The sequence below is a fragment of the Cryptomeria japonica genome, chromosome 5 (assembly GCF_030272615.1).
Source record: "Cryptomeria japonica chromosome 5, Sugi_1.0, whole genome shotgun sequence".
In the NCBI taxonomy this organism is placed as follows: Eukaryota; Viridiplantae; Streptophyta; class Pinopsida; order Cupressales; family Cupressaceae; genus Cryptomeria; species Cryptomeria japonica.
In genome coordinates, this window is record NC_081409.1 from 626,682,522 (window position 1) to 626,697,527 (window position 15,006).

Consider the following 15,006-nt stretch of genomic DNA (forward strand, 5'->3'; position numbering starts at 1 on the left):
ATCCACATGCTTATTTAGGAGCATTTATTCCAACACCCCCTCTTAATGCTACAATAATAAATGGACTTACAACATTAAATAAAACAATACATTATATAGAAGCTATTCTTTGAAAACAGTTCATAGACTAGCTTCTTCAAGTTGCTCCCAACTACTAGTATAGTCATGCAGCTATCATCCAAGTTCCCAACATCATTGGACACCATTTGCACATGAAGTGTCTCATCACCTTTGTAAAGGTGTGATGTTGAACTTCGAGATTTTTGGATCTCCCCTAAACTATTGGACACCAATCCTCACATGTATATCTCATAACCTCAATGAGGTATAGTTTCTTCGATTCGTTAGCACCTCATACTATTGAGCATCTATCTAGCATCTACTGCATCCTTTACTATATTGAAGGAAATGAAGGCCTTTGACACATAATTTTGATCTTTGTTCTTTTTGCAAACCTTCCAAGTTGTTATGACAATTATTACTGTAGACACATAAAATTAATTAAATTAATATTTAATTAATTATACCTTTATCCCTTGATTAATTTAATTAATCATGTTAGCTTATTATTCCCCTAAATTAAATTAAATTACATTTAATTAATTTTCCCCTTCCACATATATATTTAATTTATTAATTAATTATACATGTCTCTTTTATCGTAAAGTTGATTTATTTCAATAAGTCAAGCTCACCTTTAAGGAATATTTCAACTTTATTCTTAATCCCAAATACCTAAATAAATTTGTAATTAATTAAGTTATTTCTATGATTCCTACAAACCTATTTTTTAATCCCGCCATTAAACTAATTAAACTAAGGCCTAACCCCTATTAGTATTAAAAATACTACACATCTACCCAAAACCCACATGTGACCCCCTCTTGAAGGACTTGCATGCACGAGTCACTTCAACATCTCCACATCACCTTTGACCAAGATGTGCTCACACATGTGGGAACAAATCTTGGGAAGTCCAAGGAGTTGACAAGTGGAAACAATTGTGGAAGGGTGTAAGGGCTAGTGGAAGAAAGTTTATGACATATGGGCTAAAAGAGGAAAGTATAGGGTGGCTTATAGACTGGGACCAACGAGAAAAACTTGTTTTAGACGTATGTGTCGACGACAATGCTCTCATAACTCTCCTGACTATGCACGACTTGGAAGATTGCAACAGAGTTCACGGGATCCAACTACATGAGGAAGGATACTTTGGTAGTCAGGTCAATGCCCTTAGTTGCAAAAAAGACAAGAAAAAGAAAAATCACAATTCCTTAGGTGAAAACCTTCCTGAGGCACCTATGGATGAGGAAAAAGTAAAAATAAAGGTTGTATCCTCAAGTGAAAACCTGAATCAGGCACTTGAGGATGAGGGACTTGACCTCCCTACCATGGTTTCCCTGCAACAAGACAGGTCAACCCTACTTATAGAGGAAACGAACACTATCAACATGGGCACTGAAGATACTCCTAAGAACGTGCTCATTGCTAAGTCTTTGTCGGATCAAGAAAAACATAACTTCATCAATTTTCTCACAGAAACAAAGATTAACTTTTCATGGTCATATGTTGACATGCCAGGCCTTGATCCAGACTTAGAAGTCCACAATCTTGTTGTTCATCCAGATGCCAAACCTGTTAAGCAAAAATTATGCAAAATGCATCCGCGTATTGCACTTCTTGTTAAGGCAAAACTTCAAAAAATGTTGGATGTTGGATTCATAAAACTAATATATTATCTTGAGTGGGTGTCCAACGTTGTCCCTATTGGCAAACCTGCTGGGGGCATTAGAATCTTTACAGATTTCAAAGATTTGAATAAAGCATTGCCTAAAGATGATTTCTCGCTTCCCAATATAGACTTGATCGTAGATATCATAGCGAGACATGAAATGCTATCACTCATGGATGGATTTTGTGGATACAATTAGATTAGGATAGCAGAAGAGGACCAACACAAAACATCATTCATAGTGGCTTGGGGCACCTTTTGTTATCAAGTCATGCCTTTTGGTCTCAAAAACGGCGGAGCAACATATCAACGAGCAATGACAACCATCTTTCATGACCTCTTGCACAAAATCATGGAAGATTATGTAGACGATCTCTTAGGAAAATCCAAGACAAGAGATGAACATATTCCTATCCTAAGGCAGGTCTTTGAGAGATTGGAAAAGTATAAGTTGTGCCTAAATCCTAAGAAGTGCATCTTTGGTGTTACATCTGGGAAACTACTTGGTTTCATTGTTTCCCGCAGAGGCACAAAAGTTGATCCTGCAAAGGTGAAAGCCATCATGGAAATATCTCCCCCAAAGACCCTCAAATAGCTACGTAGCCTTTAAGGAAAGCTCCAATCTATTAGACGCTTCATTTCACAGCTTGCAGATAAGTGTCACCCATTTGCACACTTACTACGCAAGGATACCAAATTCAAATGGGACTGCCTGTGTCAGAAGGCTTTTGAGAAATTCAAGGAACACCTAGCATCACCTCCAGTCCTTATGCCTCCTATTCTAAGATAGCCACTCCTTTTGTATATATTAGCAACTACAGTGGCACTAGGGGCATTATTGGCACAAATAGATGATTAAGGAAAAGAGCATGCTATTTACTACATCAGTCGCACTTTGGTAGGGTATGAGCTCAATTATATCCCTATTGAAAGGGCATGCTTGGCACTTGTTTCCAGTACTCAGAAGCTTTAGCATTACATGCTTAACAACAAAACAAAATTCCTTGCTAAAATTGACCCCCTCAAGTACCTCTTATCAAAGGTTGCTCTCATAGGGAGAACTGCTAAATGGATCATGTTACTGAGCAAATTCGACATTGAGTATGTGGATAGAAAGGTAATCAAAGGACAAGTGATAGCAGACCAACTGGCAGATGCTCCGCTTCAAGGTGATCACCCCATCCTCACATAATTTCTCGATGAGTCCATAATGACTGTCACTATATCATCCAAATGCCAGTTATACTTTGATGGCTCTTGCACGCAGAACAGATCAGGGGCAGGCATATTGTTGGTCACACTACAAGGAGATTGCATCCCTACATCATATAAGATCACCTTTGCATGCACCAATAACATTGCAGAATACGGAGCACTAATCACTGGACTCTGTTTGGCCATCCAATGGAAGATATTGGAATTATATGTTTATGGTGATTCCCAACTTGTCATTAAACAGATTAATGATGAGTATCAAACAAAAGATGACAAGCTTCTTCCCTATCGCGGCATGGTAGAAGACCTAAAGCAACACTTCACGATGATCCAGTTTGATTAAATCCCATGCATGAACAATAAAGTTGCATATGCAATGGCCACTATTGGTTCTCTCCTTCAGATGTCGGCACATAGTCATAAATCTGAGTTTCTGGTCGAGCAACTCTTCATACCGGCATACAGTCTACCTAAGTCTTAAATGGTATGTGTACTCATTGGACCTAAATCCCCTTGGTATCAAGAGACCTTCGCTTACTTAAGAGACAACACCATCCCTCCCCACCTCACCAAAACCAAACAACAAACTTTCATCCGTCGTTGCACCCGTTACACCATCCTTGGAGACACCCTATTCAGAAGGCATTTCTATGGTTCCCTCCTAAGGTGTCTAGACAAACAAGAGGCTAAATGGGCACTGCGCAAAGTGCACAAGGGTATCTGTGGGGCACACTCAAGTGGTCTCACTTTGGCTAAAAAGCTCTTGTGAACAGGATACTACTGCCTTACAATGGAAGAAGATGCATATAATTATGTGAAGAAATATATCCCTTGTCAGAAGCATGGCGATAAGATTCATGCTCCATCACAAGATTTGCAACCTTTTATCACACCTTGGCCCTTGTCATAGTGGGGGCTCGATCTCATTGGGAAAATCCACCCTGCATCCTCCAACATTCATAAATTCATCATCACCGCAACAAAATACTTCACCAAGTGGGTGGAGGCCATCCCTCTTACCTTCACCACTGGAAAGAAGGTCTCTAAATTCATCCTAAACTACTTAATCGGCCGCTATGGAATCCCCAAAGTTATCATCATAGATGATGGTCGACCCTTCAAAAATCGGGATGTTAAAGAACTCTATCAGAAGTTTGACATCCAGCAGTGCTTCTCCACCCCGTATTACCCGCAAGGTAACAGTCGAGTTGAGGCTTCTGATAAAACCTTAATCAAAATCCTTAAAAAGACAAACAATGAAGTTGGTCGTGATTGGCATCTCCAACTCCACCCTGCTCTATGGGCTTATCGTACCTCCATCCGCACACCCACAAGCGCCACTCTATATTCCCTTGTCTTTGGCTCTAAAGTTGTCCTCCCTCTTGAGATCGAGATCCCCTCCCTAAGGGTTTCGCTGCAAAATATCCTCCCAGATGAAGAATATAGATTTGTCAGGCTACAAGAGCTAGAATTGTTGGATGAAAGGTGCCTCAAGACCTTAAACCATCTCCAAGTATATCAAAATTGCTTACGCTTGAGCTACGACAAGAAAGTCAGAACCCAAGAAAATAAAGTTGGTGATCTTGTCCTTATGGAAAATAAGAGAAACCTTCAAGAAAGAGAAAAGAAAGGCAAGTTCAAGTCCAATTGGCTTGGACCTTGTGTGATCGCAACAAAGTATGGATCGGGGGCATATCAATTGGCTACTCCCGAAGGAAATCCCTTGGATGAGCCTATGAACATCATGCACCTGAAGAGATTTTATGCCTAGTCCTCAGAAGGTCACTAGTTGTCTAAAAGCATGGAAAAAAATCATAAAATTAGTGAAAAAATTAGCAAAAAAATCAACAAAAAAATTAAAAAATTAGCGAAAAAATTCAAGAAATAAAAAAATCATTGAAAAAGAAAAAAGTAAAAGTAAAGAAAAATCAATACGTCCATCAGTGAAAACCATGTTGTGACGCTATGGGCAAGTACCTTGGTGAAAACCTGGTTTAAGGCACCAAGGTAAATAATCTAGATCCATCGTATATCTGCACATACTCAAATCCACCCATCCCCCCCTCCTGCTTTCTTTCAGTCGATTGTCTCCTTCATTCTTCGATCCACGTCACTGGATAAACCTTCGAACCCCACTAGTGGATTGTATCTTCATTAGGAAAATTGATCCGCTGACCCTGCTTCTAAACCTGCAAATCCCTCACTTTTAGGAGATGATGAGTCTTTGTTCGAACTGTGAATATGGATCATCCCATCCCACTGAGTTTTTATCCCATCACACTGAGCTTTCCCCTAATCTTTGAGCTTATACCATCAAGTTGAGCTTCTTCTTGACTTGTGCACAATCCAAACACCCATACACAATGTCTTAACCAAATCCAAGCAGAGATTCTATTCACTACCATCTCTCCCAGTCAGCATAATCTATTGCCTCCCATTGATATATTCCATCATCATGCCCATTGGGATGCATCCTTCCTATGACCGATGATCCTATCCAAATCCATGTTCTACTCTTGGCAAGAGATGTTTGTTGGCCAAACGAGTCATTTTCTTGAATGATCTTTTTCGCTTTGATTTTATTTTTGTCCTAGGACTATACCTATTCATGGTTGCCTTGATCTTTCTATATCTTGGTATGTCTGAGTTGGTGTACATTGGGGCATAGTTTTTGTCATATGACATGTTTGATGGTTTCTCATGTTTGATCCAACAAGTATTGCATTCACTTCGAGTATGTTGATATAGTTGTATGGCCCATCTTCTACATATTCCAATCAAGTGCTCGTAAAGGATTTGAATGCACGAGGATACCATTGAACTCATATACCTCATATATTTTGTCATAGTAACATGTACGCTTACATACATTGATAAAACCTATTGTCTGCGAGTCTAGTCCACGCATCAGATATTCATTACATTATGATTCCTATAATCAGTGATGTCGATAATCCTTTGCAAAATCAAACCTAGGATTGCTCTCTACATACTGCATAACAACAATCCCATCATCTTCACTCATAATTATTATTGTAGACACATAAAATTAATTAAATTAATATTTATTTAATTATACCTTTATCCCTTGATTAATTTAATTAATCATGTTAGCCTATTATTGCCCTAAATTAATTAAATTACATTTAATTAATTTTCCCCTTCCACATATATAATTAATTATGCATGTCTCTTTTATCCTAAAGTTGATTTATTTCAATGAGTCAAGCTCACCTTTAAGGAATATCCCAACTTTATTCTTAATCCTAATTAGCTAAATTAATTTGTAATTAATTAAGCTAACTCTATGATTCCTACAAACCTATTTTTTAATCTCGCCATTAAACTAATTAAACCAAGGCCTAACCCCTATTAGTATTAAAAATACTACACATCTACCCAAAACCCACATGTGACTCCACATGTGACCCCCCCTCGAAGGACTTGCATGCACAAGTCACTTCAACATCTCCACATCACCTTTGACCAAGGGGTTTTCACACATGTGTGAGGATGCTCTTCACCATAGAGCCACCCTACACTTGAATCCTCTTTGAGCCTGTATGTCATAAACTTTCTTCCACTAGCCCTTACACCCTTCCACAAGTGTTTCCACTTGTCAACTTCTTGGACTTCCCAAGATTTGCTCCATGTGTGAGCACATCTTCCCCTTTTCCTTATGACACTTGTTCATCCAAAGATGTGCTCGCACACCTTTCTCTCTCTTTCAATCTAAGCCCTTGATCAACTTTTGATCTTGACCGTCAGTTTCCAAGCCTCAAACTCTATAAATTGAGCCCTTATCTCTTATCAATTCATCCACTTTTTATGCACCATCATGCTAACGTTTTTATCCACTTATCATAGCGCAATCATAATATCCATATTTCATCCATATACACTCATCCATTGTTATGTCATTATGCTTTTGAGAGCATTCCACACAACTCCATCCCTCTCCCACTCTCTATTAGTAAACTTTGGATCTAGAAAAGTTTGTGGAGACGAGGAGGACAAGGAAGAGTTACTTGCAATGGGAGGTTCATGAGTATATTCCATTGATTGATTGTTTGTCTTTCATTATGCTTTCATTTCAAATCTTTCTTGATATCACATTTTAAATGGTTTGGTTTTATTAAATATTAACCATGCACTAACCATTTTGTTGTGAGACAATTACTGGGGACAAAGGTGTAATAACAAATTTTTAATATTGATTTCCCCCAACCAAGAAATAAACAAAGCATGTGCAGGGATAATGAGAGAATAACACTAAAAATATCATCAAAATCCCTTCACTAGTTAGACAAAAGGGCTTTCTCTTCACTAGTTGATGGCACATATTCTAAAGGAAACCCTAGAAATATTTTTCCAGCCTCCAAAACTAACATCAAAATCTCATCCACCCATTAAATGATTGTGAATTCATCACAAAATAAGAGGAGAAACAATACGCGGTTAAAAACTTTGAGTTGTCTCTAGTGTGCAAGACATGCTACCGGACGGGTTTATGAAAAGTATCCAAATGAAGGATTGTTTGTTGTGTTGCAAGGCATACTGTCGGACGAGTTTATGAAAAGTATCCAAATGAAGGATTGTTTGTTGTGCCATAGCCCCACGACAATTTCATAAATTTGGGCTTTGGAAGATGAAGGTAACTTCCAAATGAAATGAATTAACGAAGTTGTTACTTTCAAAGGTAATTTTTTGATAGACTATGTACAAATAAATTGAAATGGAACTACTTATTTATAAACTTTAGACTTTCGCTTTTATTTTTTTAAATTAATTATATAATTAAAAATTTTAATATTTTTTAAAAATAATTGTGAAATCATTAATTCGTAAAAGTTTTAAATTTCAATTTTTAAAAGTTATCTACCATTATAAAATCAATGAAATTTTCTCTCCACAAGCAAAAAGGCACAATTTTGAATAGTGATGTTGAGGGAGAGAATACATAACAATTACCATATAATTTAATAGAAACATTACAAAAGTAAAATCAAATATTTCCGAATTTTAATATTCTTAAAATCCGTAGCACTCAAAAAAGCAACTTGAAGACGTAAAATTCACGAATACGTCTACAGCACTTCATCAAAACATATTTCTCTTTGGGAAGTGCATAGCTCGTAGTTAAAACCACTAGTCCAGAGCCGAGGTGCAGAGAAAGATGATAACAATGTCGTTCCAATGCTCCATCATACATGAAAAACATAGCGTGAAAATCTCACGGAAAGACCGAGGCTGTCGATTTTGATCTTGGCTCTTCACCCCGATCAACTGACCAATGTATTTCAAATGCTCCCTCCAACGCCAAAAAACCCACCTCCCATCCTCACGAACAAACTGAGGGTGAGGATGTTCCTATTGGATCCTGAACGCCATGAGTTGAGTAATGATTTCTCCTGCAATCAATACCAGCATTCCAAGAGCAACAATGGCGGAAATAACAAGAACTGCTTGGCGATAGTGACAGATAAGAGCAGGGATGGTTTAAATCTCATACACATTAAGTTTTGACTTTTTAGGTTTAAAAGTGTTAAACACTCAGAGTTGACTGGCATTCTTTAGGCTTAACATGTTGCTTAGTGTGTGGTTTAAGTTTGGTCGTAAGGACATCGGCATTCAACCCACCAAAGAGCATGGTTTTCAACAATAGTGTTTGAATCGTGAGACACACTTGAACGCATTTCCTCAGAGACAAAACCATGGGAATCACTTGATTCGCCTTCGCCAAAGACACCTTAGATAAATCTATCAACTATCAAATATATGTATAGCAAAAAACAACCATTAACCATTGAACATCTATGCAGCTGAAAACAACCATTGAATACACTATACTAAGAATTACTCATTCATTACAATATGTGTTGTTGATTGACTCACTTCACAAACTCACAGAAGCCACAATCTAGATCAGTGAAGCACACCACAATACTGAATGCACTATTTCAAAAAAACAACGAAATATGTGAAATAAGAATAATACATTCCACAAGTATGAGAACCTCTTTTACAAATATGAACATGAGAGGAGACCAACTAAAACATATCTTACCATACATAAAAGATAATTTCTATTAACATGACATATGTAGTTTTAAAGAATATATTCATAATGCAACATATGTTTAGACAAAAGCCTAAGCAAGATTATCCTACACAAAATAAACATAACATAATAAATAAAAATTTAATAATATTATACACTCTAATTTGTTACACCCATATTTCACACGTGCAAAAAAAATTAACATAAGTATCAAATTATTATTTTTAAGCTCTAACTACTAGCTCTTATCATGTTCACTTTTATAGTAAGTTGGGACAGTTCAAATGTATTAATACTAACCATTCTTAAAGAAATATAAATAAGGAGAGATGATTTAATTAAAGTATAAATACTATGATATCAAGTAGGTAACTAATATAACATTCCTTTTTACAAGAAGGTTGAATTGATCAGAGAATGATAATTTATGATTGTTTCAAGTAGTGTTCAACTAAAACCCTACCTTTCAATATTGTGATGTGAAATGAGTTTATTTCAACACAATTTTTACATTTATGCATACACATGACTTATGGAGTCTACAACTCACAATTTATATTCCTCGTGACTCATGTTTAATTATATAACATAAACATATAAACTAAAGAATATCAAATTCTTAAAATAAATATTAACACCTAATTTTTATGTCGACATAAGATTTTTTTAAAGGATATCAATTAATATTTGGTTTAAACATCAAATTTAACAAAATACATTAATTAGACATTTTCTTTCAACCATATAGCAATTTAATGTACATATAAAAAAGTTTAAGAAATAGAGGTATGTCGTTGCGTGTAGCTTCGCACCCTAGGGTTCCTGCAGGAAGGTCTTTTTACGAAAATTTTCTTCCTTGTTGAGGAAATGGCAGTTGGGTGTCTATGGTGAAAGGGGATTCAGGAGGCTTCAAGTTTGCTGGTGCTCCCACTCGGGAATGAGGTAGAGACTTTGGGAGTGTTCGTGATCAGAAGGGTGTGGGTGCAGCAGATTACGCTGCTTTTGAGCAGCAAGGGCAAGGGTTTTGATCCCGATTTAAGACTTCTGCAAAGAAATTATGGACATTGGGTGTTAGGAATGGTGGCATTTTTTATCAGAGGACTTTTCATTTGATGCATATTGGAGATTTGTTGCCTCATGGGAAGGATAAACCGAGTTCCTTTGCTACAACACTGATTGTTAAGCCAATTATTGTTAAGTTGAACAAGGAGATAGAGATGGAGGTTGATCATAATGAAAGGTTTTTTTTTTGGATTAGGGCTTATTGGGTGCTTTAGTGGTCTTCGACTGAGTCTTGGTGAGATTCATAAATGGATATTTGTTCATTGGGAACCCATTGTGGAGGATTGTGTGCAGATTTATCACATGCTCGAGGGTTTTTCATTATTGTTTTCCAAAATGAGGTGGATAGAAACAAAATCCTTGTTTGCAGGCAATGGTGTTGGGAGGACAGTCACCCATTGATGTTGAAACCCCAGCATCCAGCTTTCAATCCCGTGTTAGAATCTTTTGAGCGTATCCCTCTTTGGGTTCGACTTCCAAATCTGTCAATGCAGTTCTCGTTGACTCTTATTTTGAAGCTATTGGGAACTCTTTAGGTAAATTTATGATGACTGATGATGGTTCTTTGAATTTACTGCACACTACTTTTGCTCGGCTATTAGTTGAGATGGATGTTTCTAGGATTCTCCCTTTAGAGATTTCTATTACTTCTTCGAAAGGCAGTTGGACTCAACCTGTGGACTATGAGGAGGTCCCTTTTAGGTGCAGTCGATGTTTTAAGACTTGACATAATGCTAACTCATGTGACAGGCGTAGGGTGGAGCGACTAGCGTCTTGGTGGAAAGAGGTCACCCAACAATTTTATATAGTAGAGAAGCCAAAAGGCAAATCTTATTACCTCCCAGGACCTGGGGGGTGTGATCAAAGATGCAATGGAAAAGGTTCCAAAGCCTGATTTTAGTTTTGATCCAGCAAATAGCGAGCACGGTTTGGCTGGAGGTTTGGATGTTGCGGTGAAGGGTGGTGGTCTTTTGAGTTGTAACTCTAATCATGCTAGCAGTGGGGTTGTTGTGACAATGAGGGCTTGTTTTGGCTCTCTTGGGGGTGGCGTCACAGGGATGATTGATGGGCATCAAACTAAGCAACACTGTCAGAATAGTAGGGGGGTGGATGGTTTGGGGGTTTCAAATTTGAAACTATTGGAGAACGCAAGAGCAGATGGATGGATAAAGGTTAAACGAAAAAAGGATAAGAGGGGAAAAGGGGGAAGTATTGATATTGTCTCTTCTTCATGTGAAAGGGGAGATGTCTTTGGGGAGGTGGCTCCCTAATTGTAGCCTACCTAGATTGAGCCAGTTTAAAATCTCGTTTTATTAATAACAACTAATTATTACGGACTGGAATGGTGAAAAAAAGGTGAATGATGGAGAGATCAAGAGGAAAGTTTTTCTTCCCTCCAATGAGAGATGAAAGTTTCACTGCGGATTTCCCTTCAAACACTTTATCCACATTACATTTAAAAGAGGGGGAAATTCACTAGATCCAATCTCTTAGGGAAGAGATTGAATACTAAATGAATTGATAATGAGATAGAAATGCCAAGCTAACCCCTCTTTTAGAATGGAAAATGATTGAATTATGTGTTGTAAGACTAAGTGTAAAAGTAGCAAATAACTGATTATAACTCGAGATCGAAGCGTGAGATGCAATTGTGCACCTGGATCTGGCTATAATATGTCGAGATGAAGTTGCCCTAAGAATTGGAGGAAAAGTTGTCAGGACTGTGCTGAAAGTGTCCATGGTCCTCCGAAAAATCCGCAAAACCAAAAGGGTTTTTCCGCCTCTACAAATGGAGTATGAATCTGCAAACATAGCTGCACGCCTACAACCTACACACAAAAGAGAGGAAAAGGGGTTGGAATTGGGGGCTTGCCTTCAGGTCAAACCCCAATTTTGGAATTAACCAAATGATGAAAGAAAGTACTTTCAAGTAAATGTAAATGAAAGACTGAATTGTAAGTCACCTCAAGAGAGGTTGTAGAGAGAACGTAGGTAGATTTGCTTGTATGGAATTGAATGTTGAAAGGGATCTCCTCTTCAATGGTTGAATCCTTGACTTGAATGCAAAACCTAGCCTTGAAGGGAGACTCAAGAATGCTCAATGCTGGAAAGGAATGCTTGAATGCTTGAACTTATGCCCACCTTATCGCTTATCCAATTTTTTTGCTTGTTGAAATTATGCAAATGATAGGGCAAATACGACTTATATACTCGTCAATTAGGGCTAATTGACTGATTTTTCATCACGGGCCGACACAGGGAAAGTTTTCCCACTTTATGCAAAGTCCAATGTAAAGATAGGACAGAGGGGGGCCCAAAATAGGGCAAGGAAAGGGGTGCCACACCCCTGTCTTGCCCTTGTCTCAAGACAAGAAGTAGGTTCACGCAATGCGAAGGGCAGAAAAAGTGTGATTTCCAGGGGTTGATCAAGTCTCGGGTCTCTAATCAAGCTTGGGGATTCAAATCGCTAATGTGAAGACCCTAATGTGGTAGCAAATTGCAAGGGTCACAATTTTATGACACTACATTTAGCCCCCACTTTAGTGGGAGTATAAGCGTACACCAATACTGTCGGTAAAGTACAAGGAAACAAGATTGAAAGATTTCTACCACGTCAAGGAGGCAAGATGCACCAAGCCCCCAGTAGACTAAGGATCTTACGACATCTATTGACAAAGTAAAAGGGAAGATCAAGAAGGTAAAACCATGACTAAAAGTAGCACGTTTCCCCTCACTATGAGTCATGAAAAACATACCAAAATTATAAAGAAAAGTCGAGTAAACTAAATAACTTTAAGTATCAAGAAGAAAAATATGAGCGGAGTGTATGACCCCACATTAAAGTGATCGTGCATGCCTTATTGGGAATGTTTGCTTTAAGGTAGGATACACTCAAGAGAGAGAGAAGAGAGGGAGCATTTTATCGCAAGGATTTAGCCCCCAGGCGAGGAATAAACCCAAGGATAATGAACACAAAACATGAGGTAGTTTTGCTTTTCTCAGAGTCAGTATGTTGTATGATAACTCATGTATATCATATATGTATGTGTGTATATAATGATCGTCATTCCCCAAAGAAAGGACACTACCTTGGAAGAAAGGGAATAGAGGATTTATTTTGAGTCAACATGAAAAGAAACCAAAGGAGATCTCAATGCTTTGTATCATCCTCAAGTATACATTGAGGGAAAAATAGAAGAACAAGGATACACATAGAAGAATAGTCACAAAGAGCAAGAGAGGAGAGAGGGAGAAGATCTAGAGTGCTAATATTGCTAATCTAGCACAACATCCACCTCCCGATCTTGTTGATCACTATTTCGGGAAGGTGAGAAAAATGCCAGAGGAGCGATATCGAGCACAACAGATGGAGCTATCACAAGATCCAAACAAGGACTATGCTCATGTGGTAAGTCACTTTGTTCAATTCTAGGAGCTAGGATTAGGGTTTTTGAAAATTCAGATGATAAATGCTTGTCCACATCAATATATTCATAATCACTATCAGAAGCATTAGGAATTGTATTGCCATCATGAATAACATTGTCACCCATTTCTTCATCAAGATTTATAGAAGAGGAGCACAAACACGAATAAGAGTAAAACCATCACATGTTTTGTGTAACTTATAATTTGGAGATATAGGTCAACATCTTGCTTAGGAGAAAAGGGAATCATATCAATTGTTGGAGTCTTGGGAGATTGAATGGTTTGAGGAGCAACTTCACGAGCTCAAGCACGATGCCTTCGTCAACGGTCTCTCACACAATGATTTCGTCGAGTCTTAGAGGAAGACTCAGGAGGAGGAATATTTATGAAAGGAGGAACCATCTCCTCTTTGATAGTTGAAGGTTTAGGTTGAGGTCTTTTAGGTTGGACAAGAGGAGAGGAAGGCCTCTTCTCTCCATAAGAGCAAGGAGGTGGAACTGCGCCATATAAAGGAGGAATATTAGGTGTAGGAAGGAGACCGAGTCCATCATGGGGAGTTGGTACAGGTCTAACCTTAGGAGGAATATTTTTGTTCTTCTTAGGAGAAGGCATAGTCACATCCATAGGAATAGTTTGAGGATTTCCTTAGGAGGAAGATTAGTCCTATCCGTAAGGGGAAGGATTTCATCTTCAAGAAGGATGGGAATGTCAATTGTTGGGGATCTAGGTTGACTCAAGGATAAGATCATTTATTTCTTCTATTTTTTATAAGATTAGAAAATAGCATCGCTCCTTTGTGGAAGAGATTAAAATTGCTTATGCCAAAAGAGATCAATTGGAACACTAGGGCTTCTTTCAAATGGGCAAAATAAGCTATGGTTCACGATTATGATTTCTCCATTATGGGGTAATTTCAAACACATGTGAATTGGAGAAGCAATAGCCTTCATGGAAGATATCCAAGGGTAGCCCAACTTCACACAAATTTGTTCGGAAGAAGGAATGATAGCAAAGGTAACATCCATAGATTTAGTGTGAACTTCAACAAGAAGGGTGATAGAACCAATGGCAGGACAAGAGAAGCCATCAAATAACTTCACAACCACATTAGAGTTATCATAGATCAGTTTATGCAATCATAAAGTGAAGAGATACTCCTCAATGATGATATTAACCATGCAAGAGGGATCAACAAGAGCACCACGATAAGGTATGTCCTTAACCTTCGCAACTATGTATAAAGGGCCATCAGGTGCTTTAATGGTCTCACTAGGGTCAAATGTAATACAAGGGTCCTTAGGTGTCTCTTGTTTCTCTACCATATTCACTAAATTCGGAGTTGTGGTAGTAAGATCAGAAGGAGAGAAAGAAGTATGTTCAGTCTCAATCATGTTAGAGGTAGGAGAAGGCAAAGGATCAGTGAAAATCTTAAGATTTTGATTAGGAGGAGCTACGGATTCGTTTCCCTTATCATTCACACCTGCCACAAATATAGTATTATTATCAA